This window comes from Saccopteryx leptura, chromosome X, assembly GCF_036850995.1.
Source record: "Saccopteryx leptura isolate mSacLep1 chromosome X, mSacLep1_pri_phased_curated, whole genome shotgun sequence".
Lineage (NCBI taxonomy): Eukaryota > Metazoa > Chordata > Mammalia > Chiroptera > Emballonuridae > Saccopteryx > Saccopteryx leptura.
The window spans coordinates 87,618,723-87,646,202 of NC_089516.1; the positions used below are offsets into that span (position 1 = coordinate 87,618,723).

Below are 27,480 nucleotides of genomic sequence, written 5' to 3' on the forward strand. Positions count from 1 at the left end.
CCCACCCCAAGCAAAGTTCTTCTGTCCCTATTTCTTCTCCATCACCCTCCTTCCCCTACTTCCAAGCTTCCCTTTTCCCTCTGGCTATTACTACCCTCTTGTCCAGGGGTCCCCAAACTACGGCCCCGCGGGCCACATGCGGCCCCCTGAGGCCATTTATCTGGCCCCTGCTGCACTTCCGGAAGGGGCACCTTTTTCATTGGTGGTCAGTGAGAGGAACATAGTTCCCATTGAAATACTGATTAGTTTGTTGATTTAAATTTACTTGTTCTTTATTTTAAAAATTGTATTTGTTCCCGTTTTGTTTTTTTACTTTAAAATAAGATATGTGCAGTGTGCATAGGGATTTGTTCATAGTTTTTTTTATAGTCCGGCCCTCCAACGGCCCCATGTGTAAAAAGTTTGGGGACCCCTGCTCTTGTCTCTATGTGTTTTTTTGTTTGTTTGTTTGTTTGTTTTTGTTGTTGTTTTTTTTTTTTTTTTTGGCTAATCCCTTTACTTGAAAAGAAAAATCTTTATTGGTGGGGGAAGAAAGTAAGTCCCATAACCTGGGTCAAGTGTTTTAACTTTAGGTTACTGGGCGAGGCATTGAAGGATTTAAAAAATAAAAAAGATTAAAGGACACCTCTCCTATTTAACAATGTTGCCAAGGGCTAATCTTAAATGTACATGTGTTCAAAGAAAGCTTGAGAATTAGGTATTTCCCAGTTTTGCTAGATGATCTATGACATTAACTGGAAAGGGCAGTTAAAGGTCAAAATACTCAAGGGAAAAATGTGTACCTCCTCAGTTCCCAACACCTGAGGTTGGGAACTGAGAAACCAATAAATGGAATAGGAATTTTCCAACTGATCATAAACCTGTCCTTATTCTGCACCATTGATTTTCAACCTTTCTCATCTTATGGTGCATATAAACAAATTGCTAAAATTCTGTGACACACCAAAAAATAATAGTTTTTGCCAATGTGACAAAAAAAATATATATTTGATTCATTCACACTAGATGGCTACTGTTGAGTTGCCTGTTGTCATTTTTATATTTGACAGTCTAAGGGAAATGAGTTCAGTGCCCATGACTGAATTGTGAGGTGTTGCATGTTTTAAGAATTCTTGCAGCACACCAGTGTTCCACGGCACATCAGTTGAAAATCAGTGACATGTAGGAATATAGTCGAGTTTATAACATCTATTGCGATTACTTTGCAGGTTATTTTGCAGTTATAGCTAATGCATTTTAAATTGTCTTTGGATCGAAATTACTGTTCTTAGTAGGAAAGGCAGTATTTCTGTCTGTGATTCTTAAGTGTTAGTAGGCAGTCTATTTTTTATTGTAGTTAAATATATGTAAGTTAAAATTTACAATTTTAACCATTTTTGTGTACAGTACTCTGCCATTAAGTGCATTCACATTGTTGTGCAATCATCTCCACCATCCATCTCCAGAACTTTTTCATCTTCCCCAACTGAAACTGTGTACATAGAGCATACAATAACTCTCCACTTTTGCTTTTTATCTCTATAAAGATGAATATCTTACGTCTTTCATATATGTGGAATCATACAATATGCGTCTTTTTGTGCCTGGCTTATTTTACTTAGCTTAATGTCTTCAAAGTTCATCAATGTTGTAGCATGTGTCATAATTTCATTTGTTGTGATGCTAATTTCCTAGTGTGTGTATATACTATACTTTGCCTATGCATTCATCTTTTGAAAGACACTTGGGTTGCTTCTACTTTTGGCTGTTGTGAATAATGCTATTTATATGGGTATACAGATATCTGTTTGAATGTGTGTTCTTAATTCTTTTGGAGCATACATCCAGAAGTGGAATTACTGCATCATATGTTAATTCTGTTTAATATTTTGAGGAACCACTGTACCATTTTTGACAGAAGCCATACCATTTGACATTTTCATCAGCAATGCACAAGGGCTCCAATCCTCACCAATCCTTGTCATTTTTTGGTTTTGTTTTTTAGTTTTAGTTTTGGGAGCAGCTATACTAATGAATGTAAAGTAGCATCTCACTGTGGTTTTGATATGTTTTTCTTTGATGATTAATAATGTTTACTATCTTTTCATGTGCTTATTGGCTATTTGCATATCTTCTTTAGCCAATTGTTTATTCAAGTTCTTTGTCTATTTTTAAATCAGGTTGTTTTGTTGTTGAGTATTAGGAATTTATCTATTGTTTCTTTTGTTGCTTGTACTTTTGATGTAATATCCAAGAAATAATTGCCAAATTCAATGTTATGAAAACTTTTCCCCTCAGTTTTTGTCTGAGTTTTGTAGTTTTAGTTCTTACATTTATATCTTTGACCTATTTTGAGTTCATTTTTTATATGGTTTAATTTTCATGTGTTCTCACTGAGGAAGTTACTGGGGAATGTTCCAATGATTAATTAGACAGTAGTATATGTTGGACCTTGTGCTCAGCACATTTATGATCTTATTTAAGCCTCAGAATTGTCTTATTAGGTAAACACTATATAATCTCCATTTTGGAAAAGCAGAAGGAGGCTCAGAAACAGATTATAACTGACCCAAAGCTACATAATCTACTAAGTGGCAGACCTGTGACTCAATTTCTGTTTTACTCCTTATGCCGTATCTATACACACAGCTGTGCATAATACTCCCGATTCATTTTTCAGCTATGCCTGGATTTAAGTTTAACTTTTAAATTTATTACTGTTATAAGGTATATATTTTTTATCACACAAAAGGATAGATGTGGAGGGTACAAAATGACCCATGAAGCACACAATAACTATTAGTTCTCTCCCACCGCAGCCTCGCTTTAATCTTGGTTTTTCCGCGTCCACAGAGTGAGATTGCCTTTAAGCAACTGCGTGACCAGGGTACTGTCAAGGCATGACTCCTCCTCCTGTGTATCCAATTCAGCAATTGTTTCATCAAACGCCGTATTTGCCGGGCTGCAAGTCTTATCAGGAGCTCTCCGAATCCCATAGTAAAAGACAGAAATTTAGCATCTGGCCAAGTCTAATGGTGTGTGGAAGCTCATTTCTCTTACTAATTTCAAACGCTTCCTGGTAAACCTGCGGAGACTTCAACATGATGATTTGTTTATTGTCTCAGATGCCACTTGAGAAAGACATCTAAAGTAATTTTTCACTTTCAAGCAGAGCACCTTACTTTCTGCTTGTGTAGCACTGGGAGTAAGATCTGAGTCCAACAGCTTCCAAACATCGCCGCCACTGCCCTGCCATTCTGCCTCCGTCTTCTTACGGTTCTCTGTCCATTTGCTGCATCTCGGTCCCCTGTTTTCTGTTAGGTGCTGGAAATGATACACCAGGAAGGATGGCTGGCTTCTACCACCTTTTTGTAGGCCATGGAGAGCACGTTTCTCTCTTCCGTGGTGTTTGTGTGCCCCTGTTCCATGACTGCCTTCATGGCTGCAGCCATATTGTCACAGCATTCATGTTTATCCCTGGCCATTCCCGTGAGAGGACCGCAGGGGGCGCTCTGCCACCTTCTTTTCCAGGCTCTCTCTTCAGGAAGCCAAACTGGCCTTGGCTACAGCTCTCAGGCTCCCTAGTCCATGATATTCGTGGAGGCAGCCTACAGGGTATTTCTTGAGATGATTATATTATTTGTTCCTTGCCCCCCCCCATTTCAATTAAGAGACGAGAATTTTTGCAAATTGTGCCACAGAAAAACCTCAGTCATTTTTTTTAAAGCCTGAATATAAGAAATAATTTCTGTTCCTTCTGAGGGACAAATGTGAGGGAAAAGGAACATATAAGGGCAAGGAGACAAGAAGAAGAGATTCCTGGAAACGTGAGCAGAATGAAGGTTTAGTAGGTGACCATGACATTCATATACAATATGGTGGCAGCAGTTTAAGAAATCATAATATCTCTGATGGGTTGGATGATAGGTCCAAGTAGGGAAGTTGTATCTTGGGATGAGTATGCAAATGTCTCCCTTTTTTCCTTATTCCTATACTGTAGTGTGGCATTGAAACATTAATACACAGACATGAAAGGAGTATGAAGTTAGCACTAAGCCCAGGAATCATTAGAAATCAGTATGAGCCAACATATTTTTTTAAGAGAGAGAGAGAGAGACGGATAGACAGCAAAGGAGAGAGATGAGAAACATCAATTCTTCATTGCTGCACCTTAGTTGTTCAATGATTGCTTTCTCATATGTGCCTTGATGGGAGGGGGTTATCAACTTGAGCAAGTGATCCCTTGCTCATGCCAGTGACCTTGCAGTCATGTGTATGATCCTGAGCTCAAGCTGGGGAGCCCATGACCTCGACTTCAGGATTTTGAACCTGGGCCCTTAGCATCCCAGGCCAATGTGCTATCCACTGTGCCACCACCTGGTCAGACTGAATCAACAGTCTTAAACTTGATGCTTAACATACCTAAGATTTCAAATAATACCAGCTATAGACGTTTGATCTCTACAAATTCCCATGTTCTCATATTTAATTGCCAATTCATAGGAAATTGGTCAAGATTAAATATAACTAATATAAAACACTTAATACAGATCACCTGTAGGTAACAGTAATGCTCATTCTCTTTATTTTTATCCCCTCTCCTATACTCACTGTACTCTAGAGCTTGGGCACTCTCATTTTCTCGAAAGGCAGAAAAATACTGTGTTATATTTCAATGTTCCCCATCTAAGAATCTATGTAATTGCAGCAAGTCCTTGAATAACGTCGTGTTTTATTTTAACATTGATGAGATGCCATGGGAACAGCATCTTAACTCTTGTTTGTGTCAATTAGCCTGTGGTAAAGTTGGTTTCGTTATACATCATTTTGCTTAAATTTGCAGAACCTATCATGCTGTTAAGTGAGACTTACTGTAATTCCTTTGAGAATGTAGTCCAGAGAAAAAAACTTGCTGTGAATATTATGTAAATACTCATGCATCTGTCTGTTGTTTGCCAAGAAGTTCACTTAAGCCTCATGTTCACTCAGTAATTATATTCACTTAGGGGATGGTTTGAGAATTTTTGCAACCTTTCCTCCATATTTAATAAGTGTATTTACTTTAATTTTAGCAACTATATTGCTCTGAGATGTCTTTTATTATTCATTTCTCAAGTCATTTTGGAGTAATCAAATAAAACTATACGTACATTAACACCAATAATAATGGTTGTGAGCAATTTAAAATGAAAAAAGTAAAATGGAAATTTTAAAAAATTAGCTAGTTGAATGGTTTCATTGTTGCTAAAGAAGGGTAACAAAAAGGTAGACAACTATAGTCTTTAAAAGTTTGATCCACAATACCCATGTACTTGATTTTTATTAGTCAAATAATTGACTTCAATATATCTAGTTGGCATATTCCAGTTGTTACTCTCTTCCTATTTCAAAGTCACAGTTAACACCACGCCATTTGTTTAGGGAATAAGAGGAGGTAGAATTATATGAGTAGAATATAAAACTATGAAAATTAGCTCCTGTCCGGGAGTAGGCGGACATACCAACTTCCACCTACCAGAACCAAAGTGGATTACAACTTAATTTTAAGAACCATCATCTGGAAAAAACAACTATGGATTAAACTAAGAGGACTCTTCAACCAAGGAACACTGAAGAAGCTACACTGAGACTGGTAGGAAAAGTGGAAATGCAGAGAGGGCAATTCAGCTCCCCGGAGCAAATGGCAGCCTGGAGAGACTCGTGTGGTGGGAAGTGAGTTTAGCAGAGAGGGGAGGATCTTGAGCTCCAGGAACAAAGCCCCAGTGTGTAGCCCCAGAACCTAGAAGAGGTGTAAGGACAGTATTTAGCTGGAAACAAGTCAGGATACTGTTTGTGAGAAAGAGAAAGATTTCTCAGACCCAGGATTCTTCTTAAAGGGACCACACAGAGAACCTCTCTCACAACCATCCACCCGGGACTCTGGGGGACGGGGAGAGAAGAAAGGACTGGAGCATGGGGAAGAGAGTGTAATCTAGGAGGCACAGGGAGAAACACTTTGAGGGACAGCCATCCTAACCCCTGGGCTGAGTCACCCCCCAAATCTGAAGCAAATATTTCCCCTGGAAACAGCAATACCAGCAAAGGGAAGCAGGACACCAGCCAAACAAGCTCTTCCACGGCACTCAGAGCAGAGTCACTTAGAAGGAGGGAGCTTTTGGAACTATAGTATTGATTGTTAGGGTCTGAGCTGCAAAGCCCCAACCCGCACTGCTGTGGGTTTGCTGGGGCGTGGGCGGCAGAGGAATGTGGAAGAGCAGTTGCATTGGCAAGGGCAGAAGCCGGCCGGCCACACCTGAGTCCCAGGCGTGAGCTCAGTCTTGCCCAGTGGGGTTGGAGGAGACACGCAAAAGAGGAAAGGCCCAGCTGTGGCTGGCCTGCAATCCTGCCTGCAGGGGGGAAGGGCGGGAGCACCAGAAAAGGTGGAGACTCACCGCTCAGCAAGAGCACGGGAATGCAGCCTCATTGGCCTCAGAACTAAGGATTGCTGCCAGATACATGAGCTGGCTCCTCCCACGGGGGTGGGGGCAAAAGCCTAGAACAGGGGGAGTCCTGCAGCTGAGCAAAGGGGCTCACCCCTGCCTGCAGTGAGGAGGCTTGCTGCCCAGCTCCGTGCATAACCCCACCTGTGGGGGCGGGGCAAAGGGCGAGGCCACGGAGGCTTGTAGACCCAGGCATGTGATCACAGCCCCTTCCATGGAGGAGAGGTGGAAACTGCAGCAGCAGCCCCAGCAAGCTGGCACAGGCAATGTCCATACTTGAACGCCCTAGGCAGCAGAGGCAGAGACATTGGGGGGCCTGCAGACAGACCAAACCTAGGAAACACAGAGGGCACACACATTGGACTCCAGAAGACAAAACCTTCTTATACACAGACAAAATGGGAAGGCAGAGAAATGCAACACAAATGAATCAAGAGAAATGCCCAAAAAGGAACAGAATGAGTCAGATATAACCAAATCACCAGATGCAGCATTTAAAATAACAATTGTTAGGATACTCAAAGATCTTAGAACAACAATAGGTGGTCATTATGAACACCTAAATAAAGACATAGCAAATATAAAAAAAGACATTGAAATAATAAAAAAGAATCAGTCAGAAAAGACAAATACAATATCAGAAATCAAGAACACAATGGAAGGAATTAAAAACAGGATGGATAAAACAGGATCGAATCAGCAAGTTAGAGGACATGATAAATGAAGGCATGGAAGCAGAGCAGAAAAAAGAAAAGAGACTCAAAAAGTCTGAGGAAACTCTAAGAGAGCTCTGTGACAACATGAAGAGAAATAACATCCTCATCATAGGGGTTCATGAAGAAAAAGAGAAAGAACAAGGGAGAGAGACTGTTCAATCATATCATAGCTGAAAATTTCCCTAAATTAATTCAGGAAAATGTCTTACAAGTTCAAGAAGCACAGAGAACTCCATTAAAGAGAAACCCAAATAAATCTATACCAAGACACATCATAATGAAAATACCAAAGCTAAGTGACAAAGAGAAAATATTAAAAGCTGCTAGAGAAAAAAAGGCTATCATCTACAAAGGAGTCCCCATAAGGATAACATCCGACTTCTCAACAGAAATACCTGTGGCCAGAAGGGAATGGCAAGAAATATTCAAAGTAATGCAGAACAAGAGCCTACAACCAAGACTACTTTATCCAGCAAGGCTATCATTTAAAATTGAAGGAGAAATAAAAAGCTTCCCAGACAAAAAAGAACACAAGGAATTCACCACAACCAAACCAATGCTGCAAGAAATGCTAAGCGGTCTGTTGTAAACAGATCTAAGGTAGAAAAGAATATAGCAAAAGAGGAATACAGCTTAAAAAGAATAAAATGGCAATAAACAACTACATATCAATAATAATCTTAACTGTAAATGGATTAAATGATCTGATCAAAAGACATAGGGTAGCTGGGTGGATAAGAAAACAGGAACCATACATCTGCTGTCTACAAGAGACACACCTTAAAACAAAAGATGCACATAGACTGAAGATAAAAGGATGGAAAAAAATATTTCATGCAAATGGAAATAAAAAAAAACTGGGGTAGCAATACTTATGTCAGATAAAATGAACATTAAAACAAAGGCTATAGTAAGAGATAAAGAAAGTCACTACATAATGATAAAGGGAACAATCCAACAGGAGGATATAACCATTATAAATATCTACACACCTAATATAGGAGCACCTAAATATATAAAGCAAACTTTGATGGATATAAAGGGAGAGATCAACAGCAATACTATAATAGTAGTGGATTTCAATAACCCACTAACATCACTAGATATATCCTCAAGAAAGAAAATTAACAAAGAAACAGCAGACTTAAAGGACACACTAGATCAACTGGATTTAATATATATCTGCAGAACCTTTCAACCTAAAGCAGCAGAATATACATTCTTTTCAAGTGCTCATGGTCCATTCTCTAAGATAGACCACATGTTAGGGCACAAAAGTGGTCTCTACATATTTAAGAAGATTGAAATCACATCATGCATTTTCTCTGATCACAATGGCATGAAACTAGAAATCAACCACAACAGAAAAACTGAAAAATACTCAAACACTTGGAAACTAAATAGCATGATATTAAATAACAAATGGGTTAACAATGAGATCAAAAAAGAAATTAAAAAATTTCTAGAAATGAATAATAAAGAGCATACATCAACTCAAAATTTATGGGACACAGCAAAAGCAGTCCTAAGTGGGAAGTTCATGGCATTACGGGAATACCTTAAGAAACTAGAAAAAGCTGAAATAAAGAACTTGACCCTGCATCTAATAGAACTAGAAAAAGAACAGCAAGTAAAGCCCAGAGTTAGTAGAAAGAAAAAAATAATAAAGATTAGAGTGGAAATAAATGACATAGAGGCTAAAGAAATAATACAGAGGATCAATGAAACCAGGAGCTGGTTCCTTGAAAAGGTAAACAAGATTGATGAACGTTTAACCAGACTCACCAAGAAAAAAAGAGAGAGGACTCAAATAAATAAAATTAGAAATGAGATTGGAGAAATATCAACTGACACAACAGAAATACAAAATATTGTAAGAGAATATTATGAAGAACTGTATGCCAAAAAATTAAACAATCTAGATGAAATGGACAAATTCCTTGAAACATATAATCTTCTAAAAATTAATCTGGAAGAATCAGAAAATCTAAACAGGCCAATTATAACAAATGAGATCGAAACAGTTATCAAAAAACTCCCAACAAAGAAAAGACCTGGTCCTGATGGCTTCACAAGTGAATTCTACCAAATATTCAAAGAAGAACGAAACTCTATCTTTCTCAAGCTATTTCAAAGAATTCAAGAGGAAGGAAGACTTCCAAGCTCCTTTTATGAGGTGAGCATAATTCTGATTCCAAAACTGGGCAAAGACAACACAAAGAAAGGAAACTATAGGCCAATATCCCTGATAAATTTAGATGCTAAAATCCTCAACAAAATATTAGCAAACTGGATCCAGCAATATATGAAAAAAATCATACATCATGATCAAGTGGGATTTATATGGGGGAGGCATGGCTGGTACAATATTCGCAAATCAATCAATGTGATTCATCACATAAACAAAAGGAAGGAGAAAAAACAAATGATAATTTCAATAAATGCAGAAAAAGCATTTGATAAAATACAGCACCCATTCATGATCAAAACTCTCAGCAAAGTGGGAATATAGGGAACATACCTCAACATGATAAAAGCCATCTATGACAAGCCCACAGCCAACATCATACTCAATGGGCAAAAATTAAAAGCAATCCCCTTAAGATCAGGAACAAGGCAGGGGTGCCCCCTTTCACCACTCTTATTTAACATAGTTCTGAAAGTCCTAGCCACAGCAATCAGACAAGTAGAAGAAATAAAAGGCATCCAAATTGGAAAAGAAGAAGTAAAATTATCATTATTTGCAGATGATACGATATTGTATATGGAAAACCCTAAAGTCTCAGTCAAAAAACTACTCGACCTGATAAATGAATTCAGCAAGGTGGCAGGATATAAAATTAATACTCAGAAATCAGAGGCATTTTAATACACCAACAATGAACTGTCAGAACGAGAAATTAAGGAAACAATCCCCTTCACTATTACAACCAAAAAAATATAGTACCTAGGAGTAAATTTAACCATGGAGACTAAAGACTTGTACTCGGAAAATTATAAAACATTGATAAAAAGAAATCAAGGAAGATACAAACAAGTGGAAGTATATACTGTGCTCATGGTTAGGAAGAATAAACATCATCAAAATGTCTATAGTACCCAAAGCAATTTATACATTCAACTCAATACCAATTAAAATACCAATGACATACTTCAAAGATATAGAACACATATTCCAAAAATTTATATGGAACCAAAAAAGAACACAAATAGCCTCAGCAATCTTGTAAAGGAAGAATAAAGTGGGAGTTATCACACTTCCTGATATCTAGTTATATTACAAGGCCATTGTACTCAAAACAGCCTGGTACTGGCATAACATATAGATCTATGGAACGGAACAGAGAACCCAGAAATAAACCCACACCTTTATGGACAACTGATATTTGACAAAGGAGGTAAGAGCATACAATGGAGTAAAGACAGCCTCTTTAACAAATGGTGTTGGGAAAATTGGACATCTACCTTTAAAAAAGTGAAACTAGACCACCAACTTACACCATTCACAAAAATAAACTCAAAATGGATAAAAGACTTAAACGTAAGTCGTGAAACCATAAGCATCTTAGGAGAAACATAGGCAGTAAGCTCTCTGACATCTTTCACAGCAATTTTGCTGATTTATCTCCACGGGCAAGTGAAATAAAAGACAGGATAAACAAATGGGACTTTATCAAACTAAAAAGCTTTTGAACAGCTAAAGACAATAAGAAGAGAATAAAAAGACAAACTACACAATGGGAGAACATATTTGACAATACGTCTGATAAGGGGTTAATCAAAATTTACAATATAAAGAACTTGTAAAACTCAACACCAAGAAGACAAACAATCCAATAAAAAAATGGGGAAATGAAATGAATAAACACTTCTCCAAAGAGGACATACAGATGGCCAATAGGCATATGAAAAAATGCTCAACATCACTAATCATTAGAGAAATGCAAATTAAAACCAGAATGAGATATCACCTCACACCAGTCAGAATGGCGCTCATCAACAAAACAACACAGAGTAAGTGCTGGCGAGGATGTGGAGAAAAGGGAACCCTCCTGCACTGCTGGTGGGAATGCAGACTGGTGCAGCCACTGTGGAAAACAGTATGGAGATTCCTCAAAAAATTGAAAATCGAACTGCCTTTTGACCCAGCTATCCCACTTTTAGGAATATACCCCAAGAACCCCATATCACTGTTTCAAAAGGAGAAATGCACCCCCATTTTTATGGCAGCATTGGTCACAATAGCAAAGATCTGGAAACAGGCCAAGTGTCCGTCATTAGACAATTGGATTATAAAGCTTTGGTACATATATACTGTGGAATATTTCTCAGCTATAAGAAATGATGACATCAGATCATTTATAACAACATGGATGGACCTTGATAACATTATACTGAGTAAAATAAGTAAATCAGAAAAAAACTAAGAACTATATGATTCCATATATAGATGGGACATAAAAATAAGACACAGAGAAATGGACAAGAGGGTAGTGGTTATGGGGGGGAGGAGAGGAGAGGGGTGAGGGGTGCACAAAGAAAACCAGATAGAAGGTGATGGAAGACAATTTGACTTTGGGTGATGGGTATGCAACATAATCAAATGTCAAAATAACCTGGAGATGTTGTCAGTGAACATATGTACCCTGATTTATCAATGTTACCCCATTAAACTTAATAATAATAATAATAAAAGAAATGAAAAAAATATTGGCTCTTGTTCTTGGCTTGCTTATTAACTTTTATAAAATCAAAGCACTTTAGAGAATTCAGGTACCTTATTTTTGTAGGTCACATTATTCAACCTGCTCATTTTGCAGTTGAGAAATCTAAGTTTCAGGTAAAGTGAGTGTCTTGCCAAAGACCATATAGTTGATTGGTGATGAAATCAGGATGAGAATTCAGAACGGAAGAGTTGGAAGAAACCCATAAAGATCATCTTATTTATCCCCATATAAAATATGGGCCAATGGAACATGTCTAAAGCCATTCAACTTTTAAAAATATGACATCTATTCTTGAATGTTTCAAAATTAATTCACATAGAATCTACCCAGACTAGGATATATGAGCTCTCTACTGCCAACTTGGTTCTTTTACAGTGTGCCCTAACTCAATGAATGGCACAGTTGTCTGTCTAGTTCCACAAATCAGGAAACTGGTGCCATTCTTGATATGTTCACTTTATATATGCAATCCATCATCAAGTCTTGCTATTTTTGCCTTTTAAAATCACCCACTATTTTCAATCTTCACTGCCACCACTTCAGTCCAAGTGACCATCATCTCTTCTGTGACCTAATGCATATCCTCACAATTTGTCTGTATGCATCCATCTTACATCCCCACAATGAAGTTAGTTAAAATGAATTAAAAAATACATTGAGCTTGTCTCCCCGCCACACATACACACACTCACATATGCATTTAAAACCTTCAGTGGCTTCTGATTTCTATTAAGACAAAGGCAACATTTTTAACATTGTGTGCAGTGCCCTGTACTATCTAACCTTTAACTACATTTCTACCTGGATGTTGCTCTTCTTTGTAGCCAGCTGAGCTTCTCCAGTTATTCAAAATCATTATCCTTCCCCCATGTATTTGCACTTGCTTCTCCTGTGTTCAGATCTCTTGTTCCTTTTTGTCTAATTAACTCCTCCTCTTCCTTCAGAGGTAGAGTGCTACTATGATTTAATCATGTGATGCCCAACACTTCTCTTACATAGTGTTTATACAGTTTAACGTTTACTTATGACTGTGATGTGTGATTACATTTATACGTTTCTGTATTTTTGCCTTTAGATCTAGACCTTAAGCTACATGTAGGTACACCACTTTTGGTTGTGTCTGACATATTTGGAACTCAAGCTTTATAGAATTAATGGATTCATAGATTAATAAATATGCAAGGTATTAGAAATAGCAAGCATTTATTGAAGTGTCTATGTGCTATAATAGGTACTTTAAATGACTAAGTTACTGAATCATAAGAACCCCATGGGGTAGGTATTGTTTTTACTCTTATTTTTCAGATGATGAAAATAAGAATGAGGATTTTAAGAAAATTATTCAAAGTTACACAATTATTAAGCAACAGAACATGATTAAAATTCAGACAATATGACTTTTAACCAGTATACTACACTGTCTTTAACATAGAATATAAAACTGAGTAACATATACCTCTTGTCAACAGTCTATTGATAAATTATTTTGTAGCCCTTCCTTGAATTCTTGACTTGTGCCAGACATAGCAAGATTGTAAATCAGACAACACTTATTTTTGGTACAGGTATGTAAGTCATTGGTAATGTATTTGATGTTCCCAATAGTGTTGTTCTGATGGTACAATGAAAGCCAAAAAAGTAAATGTCTTAATATCAGTGTCAGACACTGCCACAGGATAGTGTGTCAGTCAGAGTGTTGGTGGAAACCACTGATAAACACAAATATTTTGATGAAGGGTCTATTTACAAAGTAGTATGCATGCCATTGCTAAAACATAAGGGATAGTGCAGAATGGTGCGATTAGTAATGTGGGGGTGGGTGTGAGACAGTTGGCTACCTCCCTAGGTTTGAAGGCAAGGGGAAGGACTGGAAAATGAAAATGGGAGAGAGCAGGAACTGTGTGCAGAGGGTAACCTGATGGGACCTGTGAGCTTTAGTCAAGGCACAGCCTCCCCATGGAGTCTGCAGCGAAAAAGACCAAATAATAAATAAACCACTCTTATTCTGCCCACGCCTGCTAGTCTCCCAGTCCTACCCATTAATTAATATTAGTCCAAAGCCAGAGGACAAGGAGGCCCTGTTTATATGATCCATGTACCTTACTGTCCTGGAACACAGGGCAGGGTGACACATGGATAGAAAACATCAATGGAAGATATCTAGTACAGTTGGTTATACAGAGAAGTAAAGCATTTTTTCCCATAGCATCCATTAAGTCCCATCAGTCTTCCCCCTCTCCCTCCTGTCTCCTGTAGAAGAGGAGCTTTGCTGTCAGTAGGGCCAAAATGACAAGGACATAAAAAATCAGTCCGTGGCCTGGGTCTTCGCTTAACTATGTCCCAGTAAATACTACTGTAAAGACCCAAATTTTCTAAGTTCCTTGAGACCCACCCCATGCCATACTCATTGGGATTCTTGGAAGATGAGTGAAGCCTGAGGTCCACATGAGGAGGGTGCTATTAAAATTCAAGGCATTGGATACGCATCATTAAAATGATGCCTCTGGCCTTCACTCTGATTCCTGACCAGAGGTGCATTGAATACAGCCAGGGAAAACTAGCACTGTGCTTGGTCCCCATTATATTTGGTATGTTGCAAAACAGCTCTGATGATCCTGAATATTGTTATGCAGAGTTAGAACACAAAGGAAATTTCACCCTGCAACTGCTTGTCACCCAGAGAAGCTGCTTGCCTACTAGATGAACCCAGGGAAACTGGCTTGGCATAAATTAAATTGGCTGAGGCTTTTGATGCTCTGCTAGATGGTTCTGGGTGATGGATGCCAATTTCAACACCTGGAAAGTGAGAGAAGATATTATCAAATATTAATGAAAGTTATACACCTTAAAGCCCCGCTATTCAAATGAATATTTACTCCACGTCTTCACGTGCTGGGATCTGAGCATTCCATCTTGATTAGTTCTCAATTTCTTCTGCTGAAGTTTATATTGCTGAAATTAATAACGCCAATAATGATATAATCATGCACGGATACTAATAATGGCTGTCAGGCATAACATTTTGGGAAGGTTGGCTGAGAAAAGATGAGGACGCAAGACAGAAGATATGAAGCTGTCATAACAGCAGCTCTGAGGAAATTGAACATGGCTTTAGAAGTGACTTCAAATGAGTCAGCTTGTGGAGAAAAGATCTCCAAAAGACAAAATCTTTTTAATTAGTAAATCTTATTATTGATGGTTTAATTACATTGAAGTTTACTTTGTTGAGTACTGCAACTTCTACTGATAGCTTAAAAAAATGTATGAGAAAGTCAATGTTTCAGGAACAAAGATACATTTTCCTTATTGATTCTTTACAAAAAAGGATTTATATTGTTTATCTGTTTACCTTCCTAGAGACTAGAGTGGAAAACTGAAAAAAATAATGGTTAAGATTTTTTTCTGTGTGTGTGAGAGAGAGAGAGCAGGGGAGAGGGACAGACAGACAGACAGGAAAGGAGAGAGAGGAGAAACATCAATTCTTCATTGTGTGTTAATTGATTACTTTCTCACATGTGCCTTGATCGAGAGGCTGCAGCTGAGCCAGTGACACCTTGCTCAAGCCAATGACCTTGAGCTCAAAGCAGTGACCTTGGGCTTCAAGCCTGCAACCTTGGGATCATGTTTATGATCCCATGTTCAAGCTGGCAACCTGGCACTCAAGCTGGCAAACTTGGGGTTTTGAACCTGGAGCCTCAGCATCCTAGGTAGAATCTCTATCCACTGCACCACTGCCTAGCCAGGCAGTTAAGATAATTATTTAAGAATCAGATTTTGTCAAGCTTTTGTCATTCACTCTCTGTTTGATCTTGGCAATTTATTCAGTTCCTCTGAATCTGTTTTCTTGTTTGTACCAAAAGGGTATCAATACTTACTTCCTTAAAATGTAATGCACATTAGCACAGGTGAGGTATATAAAATGTTTAGTTTAATCTCTCACACCTAGGAAGTACTCAGTAACTAATAGGTTGCCATGAACATGATTTGATTGTTTTGATGCTTATACAATTCAGGACCTAGAATTACTTTATAAATAGAAGAAATAATGGCTTTTGTTTGTGCTGGGACAGGGAATATACAAGATGATACTGGAACATTTTTATTGGGTCAGAAAGTAAGGTAGAACTCAGAAAATGAAAGGATGAGTTTGTGTCAAAGGGACACAGGAGCTCATTGGAAAAAATCTCTTAATAACTAAAGCTAGAACAATTTGTGAAACAATAACTAGGTAAGTATTTGATTAAAATGCAAAGAATAAAATATATCTCCACAGTTTATGCTAATATAGATCAATTGAATAAATAAATGTGGAAAAAGAGGCAACACTTTTTTACAGGAAAATTACAAATACTTTTTGTAGATACTCTCCTTTTCAAGAGGCAGAGCTTAGTGTTTTTCTTCTTGTTTCATGTGGATTTTGTTTAGTTATTTACTTCCAAAGAATACAGTATCAAAAATGTGAAGAAAGTGATTTTTTGTGGAGTGATCTAGAGAACATTAATTACCTGGAGCAGGAGGTCATGTTTGATGCCATCAATGGAAGTCATGTTGATACCATGTATTGTTTCTGATATGAAGCAATGAGAATAGCATTTACTGCTGTGCTATTAACCTCCCAATTACTCCACTCTAATGTTTAGAATAACACTAGATAACCCAAAATTGAGGCAGTCTCTACCAAATACAACATGAGTGCTCCATAAAACTGTCAAAATCATCAAGAAAAAAATAAAAAGAAGTTTGAGAAAAAGAAAGTGACAAAGAAAAGCCTAGAGATGTAATGACTAAATGTGATATGGTGTCTGTTGGTCAAATAAGTATGTAAATATGATATATATGTTTGCTCGCTTATAGTTTGCATTGGGTGTGGGGGACAGGCTGTAAGCAGGCAGGATCCTTATAGCCTAAGGCTTAGTTTTAAAACTAAGCTTTTCCCCACACCCTTGACTGTTGCATGGTGGGGGGTGGTGCACTCTCATGAGGAATCCCATTATGCCTCAGATAAGTGGCTTTATATCAGAGATTTCCTTGTTTGTATATTGGATTAAAGGTTTTGATTTATACACTATAAAGGAGAGCAGAGAAAGGCCACGTGGAGGAGAAGAGAAGCAGCCAAGATGGCAGAGTGCTGAAGCAGAAGCCAGTTTGTGTTGAGTTTGTGCAGAGAGAAGGAGATGGGGAACAGAGGTGAATAAGGCTGGTAAGGTAGATACCTTTGATTCTAGGAAACTCGGATAAGTCAGTGGCTTTGGGAGCCCTGAATGGAAAGGGAAGTGTTTTCCCACTGTGTGTATTTCTTGCCCACTGGGTGCAAGTTAGGATGAAAGCTAAAGGTCCACCAGTTCTTGGCTCTGTTGTTTCATTACCATCTGTCCAAATCAAATATGAACTTGCATGGGCCAGGCAGCTGTGATGGTGGCCGTGGCTACTGGCTTTGCAGTGTCCTAGATAAGAGCTGGGGACAAAAAAAGACACTTGAGAAATCTAAGGACATCTGCATAAAGCATAGACTTTATATCATAATAATTAATCAACAGTGGTTTATAGGTTGTAACCAACGTACCATACCAATATAAGACACTAACAGCAGGAGAAATTGTCTGAGGTTTATATGAACTCTTTATACCATTTTAGCAACTATTCTGTATATCTTAAACTATCCTAAGCTTTAAAAATAATTTTTAAAAATCTAGACACATGCTATTCTTGGCCCAGCATGCAAGAAGCTTAGAGCCCTGGCCAGTTGGTTTAGTGGATAGAGCATTGGTTCGGCATATGGACATCCTGGGTTTGATTCCCATTCAGGGCATACAGGAGAAGTAACCATTTGCTTCTCCCCACTTTTACTCCGCTTTCTCTCCCTCTTGACCTCTCGCAACTAGTGGCTTGATTGGTTTGAACATAGGACCTGGATGCTGAGGATGGTTTTGTTGGTCTGATCCCATTAGCCTCAGGTACTAAAAATATAAGGTCTACCAGAAAGTTCTGTCCGTTTCTATCACAAGTTTCGACATGTAAGCACATGTTTATTTGGCGCATGTGTGCCTCTCTATTTGTATCACTTAATGTATACATACTGACGTAGCAAATTAACTAAAACAAAGTTGATTCATGTTAGTCTTATGTGTGAAGCAATAGTGTACCCATGGCTACTGATAAAGTACATTTACGCCACTGTATTGTATACGAATTTCAACAAGGAAGAAATGCTACAGAAGCATGTAGAAATTTATTGAAAGTGTTTGGTGAAGGTAGTTTCTGATAGGACATGCAGAAGATGGTTCGAAAATTCGAAACAGGTGATTTCGACCTTTCTGATAAGCCACGTTCTGGGCGACCATATTTGATCAATGATGATGTTGTTAAGACCATGTTGGAGCAAGATCCTTTTCTGACAACATCGGAGATCGCAGAAAGGCTTAATTCAGCTCAGCAAACCATTTCGGACCATATTCGGAAGATAGGACTGGTGTGGAAATATATTATTTAATAAAGTTTATTGATGGTAAGAAAAATTTGTATTTTGTTTTATTCCAAAAATGGACAGAACTTTCCGGTAGACCTTATAGCTCAATTGATTCAAGCATCTGCCCCAGACAGGGGGTGCTGGGTGGATCCTAATTGGGATGCATGTAGGAGTCTGTTTCTCTATTCCCCCTCCTCTCACTTAGAAAAAAAAATAAAAGAAAAAGCTTAGAAGTCACCACTCCATCCTAACAAGTTAAAAGCTGAACAAACAGGAAAAAACCTTTTTCTTAGATCCATCAAAGAAGGTCACAGAGCAATCCAATACATCAAGATTGGAGAGATAGACAGGTGCACACAGAATCACAATTTACAGAGTAGAAATCCACCAGCAGAAACGTTTGTGGGAAACTGTGCCGGGCTAAGAAAACCTGAACTGTAATCAATGAATTGCTAGAGGCTCAGTGTGGACAAATCTGAGAGTTAAGACTCCAGGGGGACCCAGTCATAGTGGGACCCCCACGCTTTTGTTAGATTCACCTAGAGGAGCTCTCTCAAGTCCTCACAGTGAATATTGGGAAAAAATACCCTCATGTTTCTGGCTTGGGGAGGAGAAAGGGACCATTTTTGAAATATGGCGGAACAGCCTGACCTGTGGTGGCACAGCGGATAAAGCTTTGACCTAGAATGCTGAGGTCACCGGTTTGAAACCCTGGGCTTGCCCCATCAAGGCACATAAGACAAGCAATCAATGAACAACTAGAGTAAAGCAACTATGAGTTGGTACTTCTCCTCTCCCCCACCTTCTGTAAAATCAGTAAATAAAGTCAGAAAGAAAGAAAGAAAGAAAGAAAGAAAGAAAGAAAGAAAGAAAGAAAGAAAAAGAAAGATGGTTGAGCATTCTCTACTTCTTAACAAGACACACCCCAAGTAGAAACTACTTTACCAGAGTGTAATTTGCTAAGATTTCATCAGAGCCTAACCTAGCTGGGGGAAGGGGAAAAGTCAACTCCAGTTAGTTCTCCCCTTCCACAAGGAGAAGAGAAACACCTAACTCTAGCTCGCTGTAACCTCCCACGTGGGGACAGGGAAATACACAATTTCTGCCCAGTACAGCTGTCACATCCTGCCTGAGGCTGAGAACAACCGAGTTTGGGGGAGTGGCTCTGCATTACACTGAGACTCCATCATAGGACTAGAGAGCACGGTCCTTTCACCCACACTTTTTGACTACATCATTAGAGGCCTGTTTATGTTGGTTTCTTTTACTCAGTATATTATTTACTTAACATATCAAAAATAAATAAATAAATCACAAGATATCTTAAAGAGTAACCCCCCCAAAAAAAAATTTGAAGAGACTGACAAGCATCAGAACTAGAGTCATAATGGCAAGAATATTGAAAGTATCAAAGTATAAATTTTTAAAAATAGTGATTAATATGCTAACAGGTATACTGGAAAAAATAGGCAACCTATTGGAATGGAAGGATAATGTAAGCAGTGATGTGGATTTCTAAGAAAGAATAAAAAAATAATGGTAGACATTGAAAACACGGTAACAGAAATGAAGAATGCCTTTAATAGGCTGATTAATACACTAGACATAGCAGAGGAAAATCTGAGCTTGAGGGAAAATGTTTCCACATTACACTTGAGTAAAATAGTTTCTATTTGGGGCATGTCAATAAAAACCTCCAAAACTGAAGAGCAAAGGAAACCAAGACTGTAAACACAGAGCAGAATGTCCAAGAACTGTGAGATAACTACTACAAGCATAACATATGCATAGCGGAATACCAGAAGGAAGAGGGAGAGAGAAAGAAAGAGAATAAGTATTTGAAACAATTATGTCTGAGAATTTCCCCCCAGAACTTCCTCAAACTTACAAAAAATGAGGAAATTTGTTGCTAAAAGACCTGCCTCACAAAAAATATTAAAAGCAGTTCTTTAGAGAGTTGGGAAATAATATAGACCAGAAATTTGGATCTACATAAGGAAAGGAAGCACAACAAAGAAAGAATAAATGAAGATAAAATAAAAATATTTTAAGATTCTTAATTGACTTTTTAGATAACCATCTGTTTAAAAAATGGTAATAACAGCAATGTATTCAATTTCAGAGATACATACATACTTAGGTATGAATTAAATGAGGAATCAGGATTTTTTTATTATTATAAAGTGCTTTCACTACTTGTGAAATGGTACAGTGACATTTGAAAGCAGGTTTGTATTTCTAAATAGATATTACAAACTCTGGGGACACCACTAAAAATATAAAAGAGTTGTATAATTGATATGCTTAGAAATGAAAGAAAAAGGATTCCTATAAAATCCTCTGTTAAAACCACAAAAGGTAAAAATACATGTGAGACAAAAATAGGAACAAAAGAGACAGATTTTAAAAATGCAACAAATATGGTAGATATTAATCCAGCTACATCAATAATCTTGGTAAACATCAGTGGTCTAAATATACCAATTAAAATACTGAGATTGTTGGAGTGGATAAGAAAAAAATATCCAATTATAAGTTGTCTATAAGAAACCCACATTAAATATACAATAAAGGTATATATAAATTAAAGAGATGAAGAAAGATCTATCATCTTAACCCTAATCAAAAGAAATCCTAAGTAGCCATATTAATTTTAGACAGAAGGGACTTCAGAGCACAGAAAGTTTTCAGGGATATGGGGGTACATTACATAATAATGAAGTGGAAAATATTTCGAGAGAAAACAACAATCCTTAATGTGTATGTGCCCAAGAGCAGAACATCTAACCAAGATAAAAACTGATAGAACTGCAGAAGTAAATACACTATCACAGTTGCAGTTTTCAATACTGTATCCCTTTTTCAGAAATGGACACATCCAGCAGGCAGATAATCAGTAAAAATGAACTCAAGAGTACCCTCAATCAACTGAATAATAATCGGCATGTATAGACTACTTCATTCAACAGTAGCAACATATACAATTTTCTTTTTTTTTAATAATTTTATTTTTAATGGGGTGACATCAATAAATCAGGATACATATATTCAAAGATAACAACTCCAGGTTATCTTGCCGTTCACTCATGTTGCATACCCATCACCCAAAGTCAGATTGTCCTCTGTCACCTTCTGTCTAGTTTTCCCTGTGCCCCTCCCCTCCCCCTTTCTCTCTCCCTCTCCCCACTCCCCCTGTAACCACCACACTCTCTTAGTTTCACTTTTATGTCCCACCTACGCATAGAATAATGCAGTTCCTGGTTTTTTCTGATTTACTTATTTCACTTCGTATAATGTTATCAAGATCCCACCATTTTGCTGTAAATGATCCGATGTCATCATTTCTTATGGCTGAGTAGTATTCCATAGTGTATATGTGCCACATCTTCTTTATCCAGTCATCGATTGACGGGCTTTTTGGTTGTTTCCATGTCCTGGCCACTGTGAACAATGCTGCAATGAACATGGGGCTGCATGTGTCTTTATGTATCAATGTTTCTGAGTTTTGGGGGTATATACCCAGTAGAGGGATTGCTGGGTCATAAGGTAATTCTATTTTCAGTTTTTTGAGGAACCACCATACTTTCTTCCATAATGGTTGTACTCCTTTACATTCCCACCAACAGTGTATGAGGGTTCCTTTTTCTCCACAGCCTCTCCAACATTTGCTATTACCTGTCTTGTTAATAATAGCTAATCTAACAGGTGTGAGGTGGTATCTCATTGCAGTTTTGATTTGCATTTCTCTAATAACTAACGAAGATGAGCATCTTTTCATATATCTGTTGGCCATTTGTATTTCTTCCTGGGAGAAGTGTCTGTTCATGTCCTCTTCCCATGTTTTTATTGGACTGTTTGTTTGTTTGTTGTTGAGATTTATGAGTTCTTTGTATATTTTGGATATTAGGTCCTTATCTGAGCTGTTGTTTGAAAATATCATTTCCCATTTAGTTGGCTGTCTGTTTATTTTGTTATCAGTTTCTCTTGCTGAGCAAAAACTTCTTAGTCTGATGTAGTCCCATTCATTAATTTTTGCCTTCACTTCTCTTGCCATTGGAGTCAAATTCATAAAATGCTCTTTAAAACCCAAGTCCATGAGTTTAGTACCTATGTCTTCTTCTATGTACTTAATTGTTTCAGGTCTTATGTTTAGATCTTTGATCCATTTTGAGTTAATTCTAGTATAGGGGGACAGACTGTAGTCCAGTTTCATTCTTTTGCATGTGGCTTTCCAGTTTTCCCAGCACCATTTATTGAAGAGGCTTTCTTTTCTCCATTGTGTGTTGTTGGCCCCTTTATCAAAAATTATTTGACTATATATATGTGGTTTTATTTCTGGACTTTCTATTCTGTTCCATTGGTCTGAGTGTCTATTTTTCTGCCAATACCATGCTGTTTTGATTGTCGTGGCCCTATAATAGAGTTTGAAGTCAGGTATTGTAATGCCCCCAGCTTCATTCTTTTTCTTTAGGATTGCTTTGGCTATTCGGGGTTTTTTATAGTTCCATATAAATCTGATGATTTTTTGCTCCATTTCTTTAAAAAATGTCATTGGAATTTTGATGGGAATTGCATTAAATTTGTATATTGCTTTGGGTAATATGGCCATCTTGATTATATTTATTCTTCCTAACCAAGAACAAGGTATATTCTTCCATCTTATTATATCTTTTTCGATTTCCCTTAACAATGGTTTATAGTTTTCATTATATAAGTCCTTTACATTCTTTGTTATGTTTATTCCTAAGTATTTAATTTTTTTGTTGCAATCGTGAAGGGGATTGTTCTTTTGAGTTTGTTCTCAAGTGTTTCATTGTTGGCCCTGTCCGGTTGGCTCAGCGGTAGAGCGTCGACCTGGCGTGCGGGGTACCTGATTTCAATTCCCGACCAGGGCACATAGGAGAAGCGCCCATTTGCTTCTCCACCCCTCCCTCCTTCCTCTCTGTCTCTCTCTTCCCCTCCCGCAGCCAAGGCTCCATTGGAGCAAAGATGGCCTCTGCCCCAGGCGCTAGAGTGGCTCTGGTCGCGGCAGAGTGATGCCCCGGAGGGGCAGAGCATCGCCCCCTGGTGGGCAAAGCATCGCCCCTGGTGGGCGTGCCGGGTGGATCCTGGTCGGGCACATGCGGGAGTCTGTCTGACTGTCTCTCCCCGTTTCCAGCTTCAGGGAAATACAAAAAAAAAATTAAAATAATTAAAAAAAATGTTTCATTGTTGGCATATGGAAAGGCTATTGACTTCTGTATGTTAATTTTGTATCCTGCGACCTTACTGTATTGGCTTATTGTTTCTAGTAGTCTTTTTATGGATTCTTTGGGATTTTTCAATGTATAGGATCATATCATCTCCTTTACTTCTTCTTTTCCGATATGGATGCCTTTTATTTCTTTGTCTTGTCTGATTGCTCTGGCTAGAACCTCTAGTACCACATTAAATAAGAGTGGAGAGAGTGGACAACCCTGTCTTGTTCCTGATTTAAGGGGGAAAGCCTTCAGTTTAGTGCCATTTAATATGATGTTAGCTGATGGTTTATCATATATGGCCTTTATCATGTTGAGATATTTTCCTTCTATACCCATTTTGTTGAGAGTCTTAAACATAAAATTGTGTTGTATTTTATCGAAAGCCTTTTCTGCGTCTATTGATAAGATCATGTGGTTTTTGTTCTTTGTTTTGTTGATATGGTGTATTACATTAACCATTTTACGTATGTTGAACCATCCTTGAGATTCTGCAATGAATCCCACTTGATCATGATGTATTATTTTTTTAATATGTTGTTGTATTCGATTTGCTAGTATTTTGTTTAGTATTTTAGCATCTGTATTCATTAGAGATATTGGTCTATAGTTTTCTTTATGCCACTAAATTCAACAACCTAGAAGAAATGGATAAATTGCTAGAACAATACAACCTTCCTAGACTGAGTCAAGAAGAAGCAGAAAGCCTAAACAGGCCTATTAGTAGAGAAGAAATAGAAAAAAACAGGCCCTGACGGCTATACCAGTGAATTTTATCAAACATTCAAAGAAGACTTGGTTCCTATTCTACAGAAAGTCTTCCAAAAAATTGAAGAAGAAGCAATACTTCCAAACACATTTTATGAGGCCAACATAACCCTCATACCAAAACCAGGCAAGGATGGTACAATTTTCTTTATGTCTGGGTTTCTTAGTATTCTCTCCCCCCACCCCGCCACCCTTAGTTTGGACAGAATGGCTAAAGTGGAGCTGGAGTGGGACATTTTCCTTCCCCCTTGTAGAACGCTAGAGCTGATGGGAGTTTGGTATTTTCTTTCCCCCAGTTTAGTTAGGCTCTGATAATAATACCCCAGCAGGTTAAGTTCTGGTTAACTAGTTTCCCCCTAAGGCTGGTCTTTCTAAGAATAATAGAGTGCTCTGTTTTCAAAATGATTTCCTCCCTCCCCCTTCCAGAAGCACAAGTTGAGTTTTGTCTAATATATTAATATATTGTAAGAACCTGGCCTAGCTCCTGGAGATAAAACTTACAAAATGTGGGGGCCTCCTTATGACAGAATAACACTGGAGTTTTGAGCTCTCAAAGTTGACCTTAGTGAGCCTATAGTAGTTCATCTATTACAGTTCTGGCTTTTCTGCCTTAGCAGAGATTCCTGAGTCCATTTCTGATTATAACCTGTGCTCTGGTAAGCATTCACTCCCTGTATTTGCCTGTCTCTCTTTAACCTTGGAGCCAACAGTTTGCTCTGTGCCTTCCACATTTTTTATAGATCCAAAAAGAGCTAAATTTTCAATCTGTTGAGCTTTCTACTTGTTAAGAAGGAGTAGTGACTTTTACGCAGCACCGGAAACCCTGTTTTGAGCCTGTAGGAAGAGCAGAATGACACCAATGGAAAGCTTCTGTGCCTATTGCTCTCCTCCTGAGGCACTCAGTTTGATACCCTGCTTTTCTGGAAGTTCTACTTCTATAAAAAGTCTTTCTTATCTCCCCATTGTGAAAATTAACCTTGGTTCCTCCAATTTTCTTAGTGTGCCAACTTCTTATTTTTTGATCCTGTTATTCTAGTTGTCAAGGATTATTTAACTTTCAGCTAACGTTTACTCTATTGGAAATCTGGAAACCAGTTTTGGAACGCTATCACTTCATTTTCTTCTTGTATACGAAAAACAGAAAATGAGAATATAGCAATGGATTTTTCTATGCACTAAATGAAAAAAAGCAATATTGCTTCTCTGTGTTAGCAATCTTGCTGCTTTTGTGGAACCCTTAAGTAGATCTACTTCAGTTGCAAGAAGGTCTTTTGATTAGGAATATTCCAAATTTGAAGGCACATTAAAATGGCTTAAATTTCAAACATAGTTCTTGGGCGTATACAGTTAGTGCTCGACTACGTCCATGATTGGTTCCGACAGGTTGGTCGTAACACGATTTGGTCATAAGTTGAGTAGGCTATATGTACAGTACTGTGAAATGATGTTATAAAAATCTTTAAGTCATATTTTATCATAATTTTTTTTCATTATTGTTATATATCATAATTTTCTTTGTTTATTTTATGCCATTTGTATCATCTCTACACCACTTTGGTTCTTATTTTTACATTCATCAGGTTTAAGTAAAACACTGCATTACCAGTACAACTGGTTTAATATTTGGAAAACATACAAAAATACAAAATACAGGTGTAAAAAATACCTTAGGAAACATTTTCCCAATTGCAAGACATATCAAAATATACAAACATGTACAAAACATTTTATTGGCCAGCACTGTCATATGCCCAGCTGGGCAATGCTTGCACTCTGCCAGACGTGGAGCAGTCATGGCTAGTGATTGTGGTTGTAAATTCGAATGGTCATAAGTTGCATAGGTCATAAGTCGATCAATACCTGTCGTGTAGTTTGGAAAAAATATGATGATGTTGGGGTGTGAAGAAAGAGACCAATAATTATGATGTGTCTACTGTGTGTGAGGCACTATACTGAGTGCTTCATTATATTTCTTTATTTTTAACAAGTACCATTCCTACTTTTCAAATGGGATATTTAAGGCTCAGAGTGATTTAACAAATTATTAAGCTTCTAAGTGGTGAATTCAAAACCAGCTACTTAGACTCTAAATACTAGGTTCTTTTTAGTATATCACATTCCTTTCCAAAATAATTGTAAGTCTATCCCTCTAAAAATCCTTCTAAAATACTGCAGCTTTTCTATATCTGTTTACTAACACAAAATAGCAAGGAATGAAAATAATTGTGCCCCATTAGTATTATCTCATTAGTTAACCTAAATTTTGATGCTGTCCAACCTAAGGATTGTGTTTTTCTTTTATTTATTTATTTATTTATTTATTTATTTATTTATTTATTTATTTTTCTTCTTTTCCAAATGAGAGGAGAGAGACCTAAAGACAGACTCCCATATACGCTCCAACCAGAATCCACCCAGCAATACCCCCATTTGGGGCTGATGTTCTGCCCATCTGGTGCCACTCTCACAACAGAGCTATTTTTACCAGGTAAGGTAGAGGCTCCATGGAGCCATCCTCAGCACCCACGTCAATACACTTGAACCAACTTAGCCATGGCTGCAGGAGGGAAAGAGAGAGAGAGAGAGAGAGAGAGAAGGAGGAAAGGGAAGAAGTGGAGAAGCAGATAATCTCTGCTCCTATGTGCCGTGACTGGGAATCAAACCCAGATATCCACACACTGGGCCAGCGCTCTACCAGTTATCCAACTGGCCAGGGTGAGGATTGTGTTTTTCATGACAAGTAAATCCAATCATTCATTAATGGAAAGTGCTCACCCACTTAGAAAGTTTGCCCCATCAGTCAAATAACAGCATTAATAGCTACCATTTATAGTGGTAATTCTCTATGAATCAGCCACTTTGTATTCATCAACCACTAATCTCACAACAACCTTCCATGAGAAAGATTATTCCTGCCACTTTGTAGCTGGCCCAACTGAGGTGATATGTTTTGCCAAAGTCACACAGCTAGTAAAATGAAAAAAGCCAGGATTTAAATCCAGATCCCGTTTCCTTCAAAGCCTCTGTGCTTTCTCCACTAACTCTGATGACACTGCTCATCAAACAGTGGCATTAATCATTCCATCCCTTTGAAAGATCTTCCTCCAA

General features: G+C 37.9%; 1 pseudogene; it reads right to left on the reverse strand.

Moving 5' to 3' along the window:
• Window positions 1–2,805: 2,805 nt before the first annotated feature.
• Window positions 2,806–3,464, reverse strand: LOC136386403 (14-3-3 protein beta/alpha-like; annotated as a pseudogene).
• Between the last annotated feature and the right edge of the window lie 24,016 nt (window positions 3,465–27,480).